The 17,055-nt window shown below is 33.4% G+C and overlaps 1 long non-coding RNA gene across 1 annotated transcript; it reads right to left on the bottom strand.

The window, feature by feature from the left end:
* Window positions 1-2,767: 2,767 nt before the first annotated feature.
* On the bottom strand, window positions 2,768-8,969 carry LOC123553561 (uncharacterized). Its single transcript, XR_006686782.2, has 3 exons — window positions 8,805-8,969; window positions 7,525-7,674; window positions 2,768-3,234 (listed from the first exon to the last, which is right to left on the bottom strand). It is a non-coding gene; the product is annotated as an uncharacterized LOC123553561 (long non-coding RNA).
* Window positions 8,970-17,055: the final 8,086 nt, after the last annotated feature.

The following is a 17,055-nucleotide window of genomic DNA, read 5'->3' as shown; positions in this document are numbered from 1 at the left end:
ATTCATTTCTTGTTGACAGTTATCAGTTTATACAATCAGTCCGACATGTTTTCTTCTACACACAAGAAATGCACAGACATGTACGGTTCTTGAAAGTCGTTGTCGTGAGTGCCTCCATACAGAGCTTACTCTCTTGTAACACTTCAATTCTGCGATTGAATGTTCTACAGTTATTCTGTAATGACATATATATTTGTTCAATTTAGTACATTTAATTAAAATGGGGCATAATTCTGTCAAAATCCAAACAGAGTTATGGGGATTGTTTTTCTTGGTGTAGATTTCGATAGTAAATAACTATTTTAAGTTTCAATTCAATAGCTTTGATAGAAACAGAGATATTTGACTTTATCAAAAACTTTAACCAAAAATTCTAAGTTAAAAAGGGGCATAATTCTATCAAAATTCAATCAGAGTTATGCGGATAATTTCTCCTGATGAAGCCTTTGATGGTAAATAACTATTTTAAGTTTCAAGTCAATAACTTCCATAGTAACAGAGATATTTGCTTTTATCAAAAACTTTAACCAAAAATTTTAAGTTAAAAAGGGACATAATTCTAACAAAATTCAAATCAGAGTTATGGGGATTGTTTCTACGCGTGTAGACTTAAATAGTAAATTAGTAGTTTAAGATTCAAGTCAATAGCTTTGATAGTAACAAAGATATTTGACTTGATCAAAACAATTAACAGAAAATTCTTAATTAAAAAGGGGCATAATTCTGTAAAAAATCAAATCAGAGTTATGGGGATTGATTTCCATGTGTAGACTTCGATAGTAAATAAGTATTTTAAGTTTCAAGTCAAGAGCTTTGATATTAACAGAGATATTTGATTTTATCAAAAATTTTAACCAAAAATTCTAAGTTAAAAAGGGACATAATTCTATCAAAATTCAAATCAGGGTAACGCAGAATGTTTTTCCTGGTGTAGACTTCGATAGTAAATAATTATTTTAAGTTTCAAGTCAGTAGCTTTGATAGTAACAGAGATATTTGACTTTATAATAAAATTTAACAGAAAATTCTTAATTAAAAAGGGGCATAATTTTGTAAAAATTCAAATCAGAGTTATGGGGTTCGTTCTTCCTTGTGTAGACTTCGATAGTAAATAACTATTTTAAGTTTCAAGTCAATAGCTTTGTTAGTAACAGAGATATTTGACTTTATCACAAACTTTAACTAATAATTCTAAGTTAAAAAGGGGCATACAGTAAGTCTATCAAAATTAAATCAGAGTTATGCGGATAGTTTCTCCTGATGAAGCCTTTGATGGTAAATAACTATTTTAAGTGTCAAGTCAATAGCTTCGATAGTAACAGAGATATTTGCCTTTATAAAAACTTTAACCAAAAATGCTAGATTAAAAAGGGGCATAATTCTGTAAAAATTCAATCAGAGTTATGGGGATTGTTCTTCCCTTGTGTAGACTTCGAACCTAAATAAGTATATTAAGTTTCAAGTCAATAGCTTTGACAGTAACAGAGATATTTGACTTTATCAAAAAATTTAACCCAACGAGACGCCGACGCCGACGCCGGAGCGAGTGCAATAGCTCTACTTTTTCTTCGAAAAGTCGAGCTAAAAACAGGCACATCCAAATTAATATCACCTACCGCATAGTGATGATATAATAACTCAAACCCTATTGCCGTTATAAACTCTTTTTCATATCGCGCATACTATAAGTAAACTATGTTGAGACGGTCCCCTTGAAAAATCTATCGCCTTAGGTGTCCACAGTTCACGTAGAGTTAATCCGTAAATGTCTATTAAGACGAAGTGGAGTGTGAACACCTAAGCCGATAGATTTTTCACGGGGGCCATCTCAACATTATTATATTATGTGCGGTGGGAAAATGCTTGCAGTACTACGCGGTAGAAGATGTAGATTTGGCTTCGTCTGTCCGTCAGAGAAAAATTTAAATACACCCATCTAAAAGTATTGAACGACCGTCGCAAAAATATTGAACGACTGGCATGAAATTGTTTTGGAATGTTATTCAACATTAGGAGTTGCGCACCTAAGATGTAAGTATATACTATTGCAGAAGCACTGTGTCGTTGGTCGTCGTCCGTCGTTCACAATTTCATGATTAACATCCTCGATGTTGCAATTTTAGTCCAATCGTAATGAAGCTAAGTCAGAATGTTGTGTTGGGAAATAACACTTGGTCATTACGTGACTACTTTAACTCATCAAAAAACTTGTTAACACTTAATATAAATATATATAGGACCTGGTCAGAATATTTGTCTGTATTAAATCTAAATCAAGTTTGAAACTAGATTATCTAGGGTAAAAAAATAATGTCGTGGAAAAATATCGTTACAACATTAGAGCCATAATTTATGAATCCACGAATGATCCACTTAACTGATTATATTTTTACTTTGAACCTGCCGATTTTTGTAATTTATATATCATTGTGTTCCCAATAAATTGCTCTACAATGTACCGAAAACCGCATCTGAAAATAACATGCGGTTACGGAACTTCATACGGAGTAACATTACATATTGAACGCCCCTCGTATATTCTGAAGTTTTTAAACAAATGGTTTAATCAAATTCTACATTGTAGAAAAAAATTAGATCTGAACGTGCAGAACTACGTTAACACGAAACCAGATTTGGTCTTAGCACATCTGTGTATTTCATATTTGTCTAAAGATATAGTGTATGGGCCATTTATTTTTATGCGAATAATTGCTCTCATTATCAAGTACAAATTAAGACACAAACTGTCAACAAATAACAAAAAGGGTATAATTATAGTTTATTTTAATTAAACATAGCTTTGTTAATGGCTTACGTAAAAGCATTAAATGTAATTATCATATTTAGATCGACTGTAAGTGAAATATTACATTTCATGTTAATATTGTAAGAACACTAAAAAAAGTCCAATCACTGCATTTTGATAAAGGGAGAGATTTGTCATTGTGTTGCCCAGATTTCGAAAGTCCTTGGTTTCCTGATTATTTTCCATAAGCGCCGCACTTGTTTCGGCACTTATCTAAGGTTTCGAAAGCATTATGTTCCTTTGTGAGTTTCTCGTAGCAACCGCCAGGCAACCTTTGACAGCTATAACCGTCCCACCGCCAATAGTTATCCATCCTGCGACAATCTAGCAACTTAGGATTTTTTCCACCACATTTCTTCCTGCTAGCCATTGCTACCACTGCTAACATCGAAATGACAAGGAAGATGGTCAGTAGCTTGTTCATGGTTCTGAAATTCATACTTTAAAACGATAATTCAACTTATCGTTTACTTGGCTATTAGTTCTAAATACAAAGTAGACACTTGAAAACGATTATTTAGGTCATTATTAAATTCGCTTGCGTGTCTTAATCTAAACGATTATTAAACTCATTATAGGTAATACAGTTCAATATAAATGAATCTTTAGTAATCCTACCTGTCAGATATTACAACATCTGATAATCAATGTGAGATTTTCATACAAGCAAAACTCTTGTATCTTCATGATAAAAACTAAGTAATATTTCATTTTATTATCGGCTTGTAAAGAGTTATTTTTTTATCATATTTCAGTTGACAAAAACATCTGAGGCAGTCTTTCAAGGGTGAATCAAACACAAAGTCGTATAAATATATCTAAATTGTTTTGTTGTGAAAAGATATGACATTGTGTTTAAACCCGCCTTCATTTACCACTCTATTGTTTTTTTATTTGCAAGAGAAGTAGAAGTAAACTAATAGATACCTCTGCTTGTTAGTACTTACAAGAGGTGTTTCGCGAACAAAGATACAAAATAAATAGAAAGAAAGAAACATAACTTTCGTTAATTTCATACTTGTAAAATCATTTTTGGTTATTTATAGGAGTTAGAAATCAATTTCCAGACTTAATGTTCTATTTTTGAAACGTTTAGATTCTTCCTCTACTCATAGTTTAATACTTTCATGGCCCTTAATTGCAAAAAACTCACTCTGAAATGCGTACGGAATGCATTATTTAACATGCTGTTTGTTCTTAATCTGAAATAAACAATTTAGAACGATTATTCAAGTCATTATCATATGTTCTTACGGTTTTTAGTAGAGAAAACGATTATGAATGTCATTATTTAACACGCTGTTGGTTCTTAATCTTATTTTCCAGTTGATCAAATGTACTGACAGTGTGGTGATGTTATTGATCTATAAACAATAGGGAAACTTCTCGTTCGGGAAACAGTCTGTGGGGTTTTTCCTACTTTTCAAACAGGAAACTGGATACATTCGGGAAGCAAAATCACTATGTTTCTTTGTTTCTTTCAAGATGTTAAAGAATAAACATGGTATCAGTAAATAAAATACACCTTAGTGAACCCGAGAATTTTCTTCTGAATTTCAACCGTTTAATTACTTTAAACGCTTAAATTTTTTATTCAAATTAAGTGTTCTAACATCATGTAAAGCTGATATAAACAGAGCTAAACAAAGTCCCTAGAAAGAGGAAGTAAAGTTGTCATGAAGAGAAAGAAATGTACAATGAATATTTATATAATATAGCTAAACAGTTCGAGAGTGGAATAAAATGTTTTAGAGGATTTATAAACGGAAATATATCTTAAGGATATCATGAATAGTATTTCGCACCGAGCCTTTTGCAATAAGCAAGTAAAAATTGCTATTTTGCTTCCTGAAAGGGAAGCATTTCTATATTTAGTATTAACTTTCCCGTTTGGAAAGTTTTGAAAAAAACATAGATTGATTTATTTATTTCAGTACATAAAATACATTGTATGGTATAACACAAATTAAGAATTTCAAATATCAAATATACAATGACTAGGAATTAAAACATACTGAAAGACAATTAAGAATCATTACTAATATAAAATACCAATAATTGCAAAAAAAGTACCAGGACATGTATTCATATACCAAGGATTTCACACAAAAAAGAGAAAATGTGAAACTCCTTATTTCCATTGTGGTCCTGGATGAATGATGACATGTCCTAGCAAGGCACGACAACTTTGAAGTAAATGGTGGTATCTTGTCCAAATGTTTCAGCAGTTTAGAAAAGATCACAAGAAAGGAATTACAGTATTAATAAAAAGACAAATGTAACTACAATCTATGTAGAAGATTATTTTTAACTGAAGCCTTGAACTGCTCAATGTTTGCAGACTTATTAACATCATGTGGCAAATTATTCCACAAAGAACAACCATTGTAGCAGAATGTCGTTTTACCAATTCCTTTGACTTTAGGCATACTGATGCATGACCCTTTACTAAACCTGGTATTATGGCTATCTATGTAAAGAACTGCCTCGAGTAAAATACTCATTCATCTAAGAAGGGGCAGAACCTGAATGTATTCTAAAAAACGTGATTTAGAGTTATTTGTTCCACTCTTCTTGTGACAGGTAACCAGCCTAACTGTAAGAGATGTTCTGTATCAATAATATGACTTCTCTGATCAAGTCTAAGGACACATCTAATGATCTTGTTTTTAGTAACCTGGAGCATATTCTTTTGACTCTGAGAAATACCATAGTACCATACAGAGCAGGCATTTTCAAAGTGACATTGGATCAAGGACATGACTAAACTTTTGATTTCTGTACAGAAACCTAAGTCTTGCGTTTGCATTTTTAATGACTGATTAACCATAGTCTCATAACTCAAACATTGATCCAGTATAGCACCTAAATATTTAACAGAGTCGGTGTGCTTAAACACCGTACCATTTACATACAATATGAAGGTTAGAATCCTTCTTTAATCTTGGCTTTGAGCCAAATAAAATTGATTCTGTTTTCCCTAGGTATAATGTCAATTTGTTGTCAACTAACCGGTAATTAACTCGTTCAAGATCATGGATTATTAAACGCTCAATTTCTAGTTTACATTTGCCAGACACTAAAATGGCAGAATCATCTGCATACAATAAAAGTTTGTTATTTACAACACTGCCATGTCATTTACGTAAATTCAAAACAGCAGAGGCCCAACTATGGATCCTTTGGGCACACCAGATGTGATGTTTGAAGATGACGAATGAATGCCAGATATGTCTATATATTGTTGTCGACCAGATAGTTATGATTGAAACCATCTGATAACATCCGGATTAAAACTGTATCAAAAACTTTCTGCAAATCAAGCATCATACTTACATAATTTCCTTTATCTAAATTAAACCTTATATAGTCAGACAGATGTATTAAACAATGTCATGTATCCGTTGAAAAAAAACAACTTCTAAAGTCTGATTGAAACTCGTATAGTAAATTCTGTTTACTCAAATAACTTTCGAGTTTATACAATTCTTTAAAATATTTTAGAAATAATACATAAAATTGATACATGTCTGTAGTTTCCTACCTCAGTATTAACACTCGTTTTATATAAAGGAACAACACGGACAGCTTTCAAATCATCTGCCACAACTCCTTGTATTATAGAAAACTTTATAACATGAGTAAGTGGACAAGTAAAAATAGATGCGCCATTTTTGACAAAACGTGATGAAATACCATCAAGACCTGTGGCCTTACTAACGCTGAGTTTGTTCAAGTATTTCAATACTTTGTTTTCTGTTATAATGGAAAAAGAACAACTTTTGTGGGTAACACCTTTTTCAAAATAGGAATTAGCAACAAAAGCTTTAGATTGTTGAAGAAACGGAAAGTTTCCGCTACTGATAAGAGTGAAGAGTGAAATACGTTTGATGCATGGCTACGTAGACATGTACCGATATAATCCTAAGCTGATAATTTACTATATGCGCTACTAAGCACTTCCTCAAAAATTTTTGCTATCTGCACCGCTACATACATAAGCCAATCGATGGCTATGTACCTTGGCATAGCTACATACAAAAGGCCGATAATATGCTTTATGAAACGCTGCATACAAAGGCCGATAATTCTCTACGTGCAACATTACAAATAAAGGCCAGTATTTCGCTATATGTAACGCTAAATCGCTTTAAACAAGCCGATAATTCCCAATAAGTCAATTTTTTGCTATATTTACTCCTACATTCCTAAACAAGAGACGAGTATTCGCTACAAGCACCGCTATATACAACTGAAAACTTGCAAAACGTACCACTTTAGCAGAGAATTCGCCATATGCACAGCGACATACATAAGCCAATTGTTTGCCAAATACACCACTACATTTATAAGCCAATAATTTGACTTAATTAAAAATGTTTCAGTACCTTACGAAGCAGTAAAAGTAATACAGTAATGAAAACTATTTGTGAAAATGAGTTTGTCCGCAACATGTTCTTCCAAAGGGGATTTGTGCATAAGATAAAACTATTTAATACGTGACTATCATCAAATGTATAAAAGCTAGAAGTACCCTAGTAAAGGGACATTATAGAATTAAGGATATCTCAGAAGTATGTTTAATGTAATGATTAAAGAAAATTAAGAAAGAATTCTGGTTACAAACTCAATGAAACCAACGGAAATAATTTCAAGTTAGTTATCTGAATAGACATGTCCCATGACAAAGAAAAATACAATAAAACATTTTTACATACCTTTCTAGTACAGCAGAAACAACAGTACTGCCGCATTGATCACTCAATGGCTCTTAAATACGTATCGCAGAATGTCTTCCGGCGCACGTTAAAATAGTATTACTGGCAGAGGGGGAACTATTCAGCAACAGCTGTTTTTTATGACAGTACCTTTAAGGGCGAATAAGAAAAAACATTAAATCGTTTATCAAAATGTTAGAACTTGTGACGAATAATTAAACATTATTTGAGCCGCGCCACGAGAAAACCAACATAGTGGGTGTGCGACCAGCATGGATACAGACCAGCCTGCGCATCCGCACAGTCTGGTCAGGATCCATGCTGTTCGCTAACGATTTCTCTAATTCCAATAGACAATGAAAGTGAACAGCATGGATCCTGACCAGACTGCGCGGATGCGCAGGCTGCTCTGGATCCATGCTGGTCACAAAGCCACTATGTTGGTTTTCCCATGGCGCGGCTCATTTCGCGAAGTAACCTTTGGGCATACTAGTTATACATGTATAATTATGTATCGTATAATTATAGTACATAAGATATATGTACTATTATATCTTGAAATAATCTATAATATGCCAAGCCTAAATTTACAATATGTAACTTATAAGTATGTTCTTACTTTTTTTCTTTCAAAAGATTGATATTTCTGAAGGTACTAACTAAGGTACATTGCATAGACAATTTCTCATACTGGACTTACGCATACTGAGATAATGTAAACATAATACATAAAATTGCATATGCTGAGATAATGTGCACTGAAAAGATAATATACTTATAAAAATAACACATACTAAGATAATGTGCATATAGAAGATAAGGTGCCTAGAAAAGTAACACATACTGAGGTAATGTGCATATAGAAGATAATGTGCCTAAAAATTACACATACTAAGACAATGTGCATGTAAAATATTATTTGCCTAGAAAAATAACACATACTGAGATAATGTGTACAAAGACATATGCATATCGTCACCTCAGTGCAAAAAGAAGGGTAACTCCACTGACTTAAAGAAGGACTTGATATTCACTTTTTGTGCTATGGTGACGATATATTGTGGTAATGTGCATAGCCAAATCGCACATGCTGAGATTATGTGCAAAAACTAATATTATGAGCATAGAGAAATTACATATGCTAAAAGCGTGTGCAAAGAGAAATTGCACATAGCAAAATAACACGCAAAGGATAATTTCACGGACTGAGTTAACAGACATATGAAACGATAATTTAGTATGCACGCTGCCTTATATTTGAAATAATTAAAATCACTTACCGTCAAAGCAAACAGATATATCTGGTACCATTTTCAAGACAAATATAAAACTGATGCGGTCCAGTTGAAAAATCACTGTTATTCGCTTTTTATGTTTCTACCTGTCGAGCGGACAAGCTATCATTTTGTCTTCAAAAATATTAAGACCATTTTAGGATTCCTGTTGATGGTTTTTGTTTGCACATCACACTGAAATATATTTTTTAGTGTTTTAATTTTCTAAAATTAGGCAAAAAAGAATTCGTTTAATTAAAGAAAATTGTTCAACACCATATACTTGCCTAGTTTGTACGTATATGTTAGTAATGGACTAATCAGGTTAGTCAAGACAGGGACATAAATTTTCAGTCTGTTCATATAAAACATTGTATGTTGTAAAGTTTCACCAGCTTTGTCTTACTTCATCAAGGAACAAATTATGTGCAAATGTTTCGAACCATATTCATAGTCTGCATTTATTCTTTTGGCCTAGAAAAGAACATCTTGATTATATATATTACGAAACATATTCAAGGGATCTAAAACCTAATCATATAGGTCAAATCAATCGAAAAAATGTTCAGAATGTCAGGACAATTTAATATTGGTTAAATAATTCAGCAAAGTATTACAATTGTCAGAGGTCTTTTATCATTCTGAGAGAAAATGTACATAGAGATAGTACGTATTTAGATAGCAGGCAGAGTGCATTTGCACCAACTCATAAAATATTCAGAAATTACTCATAATTAGATAATTTGCATAGAGAAATTACGCACACTTGGGTAATGTGTACTGTACTTTTCCCAATACATTTGGTATAAATCATAATTTGATCTGTAGTTATGTACATTTACTAGTTTTTCAATATATTTCTTAGTTTGTGCATTTCTTGTCCAATTTATAGTTCGTCCTGCGCTTTCCCCAATATATTCGATACAAATTTTCATTTATTATGTAGATAAAACAATTTGTTTATATATTTACCTACTTGTTTAGTACACTCCTTAGATCGTTGAGTGCATTTACTAGTGTGTGCTGTCAAATTATTATTTTGTCATATATTCGGTAGAGATCATAACTTGTTATGTAGATAAAAGCAATTTGTTATGTACCTTTTCTAGTTTGTCTGGTACATTTCTTAGTTTGTGTCATGCATTCGGTAGTTTGAGTTGTCCAATAAATAGTTCGTCATGTGCATTTTCCGATATATTTTGTACATTATATAAACTGTGAGCAACATTACCAATCGACCCATCTGTAATTATTCTAACAATGATACGTCAAGGTATAAAACAAACATAGAATTTTTTAAAATAAGTAACTGGCTCACTGGTATTTAATAATAAAAGTCGTTATATATAACTGCTCAGCTTATACATATTCCTAAATGATTAGTACCTGTGGATTAAAAAAGAACAAAAGGTTGAATAGTGTCTTATGGGTGTACATCTTGGTTGTTTTGCAACGTATAAGGTCCCTCATTTAGTGATTTTTTATGCCTACCAGGCACTATGATTTCCCAATCCTTTAGTTTATAATTCTCAACTTAAAAGATTTCAAAATTAACGTGTAAAAACAAAGAAAAATATCAAACAGGGAATGCCACGCACCAAAAGCGCAAACTTAGAAATTTTATTTTTCAATAATAATAATAAAAACTAGTTTTCTAAAGGTCATTTACTGTCACATGAGTTTTTCAGCGATCCATTGACAACAAGCAAACAGCTGTTAATTACTTTTCCCTAAAAGGTACAACTTCCTTCTAGCTGTACATAATTCAAAAAGACAGACAGGGATTAATTATAGAACGCCAATAGCGTTATAATAGATCTGCAGTATGTATAATTGATATATAAAGTGTTTGAAAGAATGAAATTGATTAGTGCCATATGTCATTGTAATATTTATCAGTAAAGAAACAGGGCCTGTGGGGAAATTGGACACATGTTGCAGAGTTTTTTATTTGGCATTCCTGATCCAGTGAAAAAACAAACAACAAAACAAAACAAAACATTCATTTTTCTTTGATCTTGATAACACTTTATCATATATTGCGCGGGGCGGTGAGCAAAGGGTTGATACTTCGTTCAAAATAAACTTTAAACTTAAACAGCTTAAACTATCTACTGGTCGGGAACCAGTATCTGGACAGGACCAGTCCACGGACACAGGGGATAAACGCTTTATTTAACTTTTATTCACGCAGCCGTTTCATTTGGATGCTCTTTCTTCATGAATATGAAAACACTGAACGGGGTAGGTAGGGGGGTGCTGATGATATTGGTTACTTTTAATTCTACGTTACTTATGACTTATGAAATGAAAAATAAAATGCATGGTTGTACACTTTTACTTTTTTATTTTTTATTCTATACCTTGTTGCATTATCATGAACTAATGTAAGACGAAGTTCGAATAATTTGGAGTGAGCTTCTGGTGCTTTAGTAGCTACTGTTCAAAATGGGGTTATTTTTCGTGTGAATTGTTTGTAAGATTACTGATGAAAAAAATATTATATTAACATATTTTGATATCACGAATTAGAACAAATCAGTGCCAAAAATTTGTTCGGCAACTGCTTTATCACACGGCGATTCCGACTACTTCTACTTTCGACCCCATTTCATGCCCTATGGAACCACTAGTTAACATCATGTCTTTCTGAGTTTTGGCTATCAGTTTCAGGCAAGTATACCGAACGGTAGCGGGAATAAAGTATGAATTCTGTTTGGCAGTTTATGTTGTATACATTAAATGTTTATATAATTACATAAAATGTGATGAAGGTTTATATTATAACATCCCTGAAATGCGACAGCATTAAGCCTTTATAGACATGTGCTACAAGTAAGAGTAAGTTCAGCTCATTAGGATGAAAGGCAAGTACCAAAAGTTACTCTACCCTTAATACTATTCAATTTTCGGTATTGCCAAATCTATGTATTTTCCAAAGGACTGTATTACATGAAAGTGGACTGTCTTGCTAGTCGTACATCTCGCTAAATGCAACTGCTTATGAATTTCAGTAAAATTATCTTTGTGATAAATGAAAATGAAATTTTCATACATTTTTCGTCACTTTGACCCTACGCCCCTAAACACCTTGAGTCTGGCAACGTGATAAAGAAAGTGCCAATATTTAAATATTAGATGGGCCGGTGGTCTAGTGGTAACACGCTTGATTGTCAATCCAGAGGTTCAAATCCCGGTCCAAACACTGGAATTTTCTGAGATGCTCTTGGGTGTCTTCCACCTTACGAAGAGGCCTGTACTGGTTCTACCCAGGAGAGACGACTTCACGTGTATCAGTGCTATACACCAGACACGTTAAAGAACCAGACTGTCTATTCGCACAGGGCTAGCTAAGTTAGCCGGACAAGCATTACTCTGAATGAAATTGTTCACGTTTCGAAATTACCTTTCTTGGTAGTTTGTCCCAGTATTTTGGCGCTCTTTGTCACGTGAATTTCGAGAAATATTCCAATGTATATAAAAGTTAATTGGTAGTGTTCTCACGACTCGAGGTTAATGATTGGCAGCAAACGGTCTGTACTTCGGAATGAACAATTCAGAAAATACAAACGAGGATTCGTTAAGGATACAGGTGGGGGACGAGCTGAAGGAGTTCTTCAACGAAATATTCTATTAAATAGAGCGGGATTTTACGAAGGATTCAGAGCGGGCGGCAAAATACGGCATAAACAGGCTGGTCACACTTCCCGATGGGCTATATAGCTCAATCAGGCTATTGTATAGCCCTTTCGAGCTTAGATTTGATAAATAGAAGTTTAAAATTATCACTTGATCTTATAGTTACAATTATTTGCGGATTCTTAAAGTCTGCTGGTGGTTACATTTTGACGGCCCACATCAAAATATGAAAACACATTTTTACAACAGTAGCTTGCAACATCTGCAGCTCTACATAAAAACTTGCTATTTAACTAATGTAACACTTTCAAAATGATGAACTCTAAGAAAATACCGCACCGATCTTAACAAAACCTGCAACACGCCGCCATCTTGATTCCTGGGTCACACTAAGACGCAAACGAATGTACAGAAATGTTAATATCTCCAGCATCCTATTGTTTTTGGGGGACAGTGCCCCCAGATTTAACAAACTGTCTGTCAATTTCCTTGTCGAGCTTATGACCAACCTGATAAGCAGAACAGAACAGAACAGAACAGAACATAGTTTATTCAACTTGTACACATATACAGGTACCTCGTTGTACAAAACATTCATACAATATTCATGATGTACATGGTCATTTCAAAATATATGTTATATCGATAAGTCTTTACAAACAATATTTTTTCTATTACATATAAGCCGATAGATTATTGATTTTTATTGCCATGCTTCGACACCGTTGTGGAAGTGTATTATCGGGAAATTTTATCAGTTTGCGGCGATAAGTACCGTTTATCAGTAGGCGAATCTATAAATATGCAGCAACATCCTATAGATCCCGATTCGCATTCTGTTAAATATTTTTCCATGCAGGTGTTATTTCTAAAATATTAATTTAGAAAATACAGGGCTGAAATGAAATGCTTTTCCGCATGTTTAAGAACATATTTTCAAGAGACATGTTATTTGTAAAAAAATAACACTATGAAAAAAAAAAAACGGTTGAGATTTTTAACTTGTATTTTTACTGAATTAAACCATGTAATATCAAAAAAGGCATTTCCTTCAATCTTTTTTCCCGCTATATTATCCGTATTGTTCAACAACAGTACTTTATATATATATATATATATATATATATAACAATGTTTTACTTGAAATGAAATAGGTAGGAAAAAAATCATGGCTTATTCGTCTGTTTGAATTTATGACATTTGGTTTAGGGGAAAATTAATTTGACAGTTTGATCTTTTTATAATTATCATATTATCTAATCTAATAATCGGCAGTAATTATTTAAATTCGTAAAATCAACAATGAACAGATTACTTCTGTTTTACACTAACTGTTAAGAACATTTTAAAGCTTAAAGGCATATTTGAGCCGTGCCATGAGAAAACCAACATAGTGGGTATGCGACCAGCATGGATCCAGACCAGCCTGCGCATCCGCGCAGACTGGTCAGGCTCCATGCTGTTCGCTTTTAAAGCCTATTGGAATTGGAGAAACTATTAGCGAACAGCATGGATCCTGACCAGACTGCGCGGATGCGCAGGCTGGTCTGGATCCATGCTGGTCGCATACCCACTATGTTGGTTTTCCCGTGGCACGGCTCATTTATGTATTTGGTCGGACCGTCCTAATTCGTGATTCTGTATTATGTAATTATATATTTTGATCTCGAAATCAGCTGTAAATCGTTAATCAAAATGTCTTGTCCACGCAAGTTGCATAAAAATGAATTGAATTTCAAATTGTTACTACAATTTAATACACAATTGGAGAGAGCACCCAGAATATAATGCCATCTAGGGAAGGTTTGTATCCACGGAAAAGTTATGGCATCAGGATCTTGTGTAAGTGCGGGCATACAATAATTTCAAGCTGTGTTAATTGTGTCATGTAAAGAAGTTCAATCCGATGAATTCTGACACATTGTATATATCGTCCAATCAAATATTATTTCCAGCTTTCGGTATCATTTTTTGCTTAGATCTTATTCTTTAAACAGTTAACTTTGTGTTAAGCATGTCTTACGGAAAAGACGATTTCACTGATTTCGAAGACTTAGATTTAGATGCGTTATTGGGGAAAAATTATGGAAAAATTTAAGGTTAAAGTTTTTCGGCAACCTTTTTCTGTCATATCTTTGTTACTATTGCTTATATCTTACTGTAACTTCACATAAACATTGTCCAGCATACAAAGTATGTACAGGGGCTGGGCAAATTATACCCAAGGTCAAGGTCACCCAGGAGTTATACTTGGAATTATTTTCATGTTAATTTTTCAAAAGCTTTGTTTATAGACATATCTTTGGTACTTTAAAAGATGATGACCTGAAATTAAAAATATTAATTTTTAATCATTATCTGCATGTGTGGTTACAATCCCAATAACTCCAGTTGTATTTTTGACAGAATTATGCCTCTTTCATACTTAGAAGTTTTTTGCAAACTGTGCTGTCTGGATATAACTCTAATAGTACAATATCTTTATCATCATCATTTGCATGTGTGTTAACAATCCCCATACCACTTTGTATTTTTGTCCAAATTATCCCCCTTTAATACTAAAAGTTTTTGACAGACTTCGTTTTCTAGACATAACATTGGTACTGTATAAGATAAGGAATTGAAACTCAAAATATATCTTCATCATCATCATCATTACCCCTTCTTTACTTGACCGTTAACCCTCTTAGTAGTAGGGTCTTTTTATATCTTTACTATCTTCCTTTTAAAGTAGAGGTCTCTTATTGAGACATAAATTCATTTTACTGTCAAATCGCCAAGTAGTGGAGCGCGCTGCCTTACGGACAGCTCTTGTTTACTCACAGGATCGTCCCCTTATTATGGGTATAAAGGGTTTAAAGAATCACAACACTACAATACAGGTATCTACAGTATTGTTTCAATTAATGTTTGTTTTAAAGACAATTTCTGCATTTTTTCATGTATCTGTATATTTTTTTTTTGCTGAAAATTAATGCCTTTATAGAGTATAGTGAAACAGAGCCATTTTTTCTCTGCTCAAGAACTTGACATTTTACATTTTTTTTTTACAAATTGCCAACATTTTTATGTGCTATTGTGATAAGGTCTATGGTTGATTTAAGATGTAAAATAAAACAACCCAATGAAATAAAGATTCTGATTTTGAAAGCAGGTCATAATTAGAATGCTTTTGTAGCAAATTTCAAAATGTATTTATGCAGATAAGTAACTTACCTGGAGTATATATTACGTTAAACATTTTCCAAGAAAGAAGCAAGTATTTGTCAAGTATCAAAGTCTAACAAAGCAATGCCAATTTATTTTTATTTTCTTAATTTAGCATTAGGGCAGTTATTAACAATATAACAAAGAGGATTATATAATTGTTGTCAGTTAGTTAAATTAGTTTTTGGGATCTCTATAAATGAGCAAAATTTCAAGAAACAGTTTCACTATCCAGCATCAAAGTAGTCGAGCGCGCTGTCTCCTGTGACAGCTCTTGTTGATGAGCCAGCTGGCGGTGAGCTTGGAGTACTTATCACAATAGCGGTCCGGTGTGTGTATATCTGTGCATGCGTCTGTCTGTCTGAGTTTATTAGGGCTGTAACTTATCCTTAGATCAAGGGATTCTTAAATAACTTGTCTTAATGATACTATGTGTCGCGTGCAAGAACCAAGTTAATTGGTAGCTTAAAGGTCAAGATAATACGTTGAAGTCAAGGGTCAAAGCTCTGTGCTATCTGACACGGACACACTCAAATCTGTATATGCACGACCTCTATTGTCAAGATTAGATCCTCAGTAAAACGAAGTCGTGCTTTGCATTTTTGGAAATATATCAACTGTCGCTACTATCGTTTCATTATTTTTCTACTTTATGTCAGCCTAGCAGATCCATCGGGCTTCCAATGCTTCTTTATTACGAGTACACTATCGTTTGATAACACAAAACTAATCAGACAGAGAAACAGACTATTCAGAAAGGCAAAGTTGGTCAAAAGCGAATTAGCCTGAAATAAGTTCAAGCAAAAACATAATGAAACCATTCGAGAACTAAGAAAAGCCAAAAGCGACTTTAAAAATAAAATCATTGAGAAAATTAATCAAGAAAATTTTGATACTAAAACATGGTTCAAACTTTCTAAGAAAATTACTAATAAATCCAAGTCAACTGTTTTACCTCTATTGTCTTACAATGGTAGGATAGCGTCTGAAGACACAGACAAGGTCAATATTCTTAATTCGTATTTCTTCGAACAATCAAACATTAACGAAAGCAACCACTCACTACCTGCTAGCCCAGAACAACCATCCCATATTCTTTCATCTATTCATATCTAACAACACGATGATACAGGTGCAATATCGACTATTAATCCGTCTAAATCCTGTGGTCCGGACATGGTCAGTCCAAGGCTTCTAAAAGAAGGCTCCTCCGTCCTAGCTGCACCGCTTGCTATATTTTTTAATAAACTAATTACCAAGTCGTACTTTCCCTCAGTCTGGAAGACTGCAAATGTTACTCCAATTTGCAAAAAGTCTAATCCATCAGACCCTCAAAACTACCGACCAATATCTCTTCTTAACTGTGTTGGGAAGCTTATGGAACGATGTATACACAAACATTTTTTCAATT

The sequence above is a fragment of the Mercenaria mercenaria genome, chromosome 4 (assembly GCF_021730395.1).
Source record: "Mercenaria mercenaria strain notata chromosome 4, MADL_Memer_1, whole genome shotgun sequence".
NCBI lineage: Eukaryota > Metazoa > Mollusca > Bivalvia > Venerida > Veneridae > Mercenaria > Mercenaria mercenaria.
Note: the sequence above shows the minus strand (reverse complement) of the source record. Positions and strands in the feature narration are given on the sequence as shown.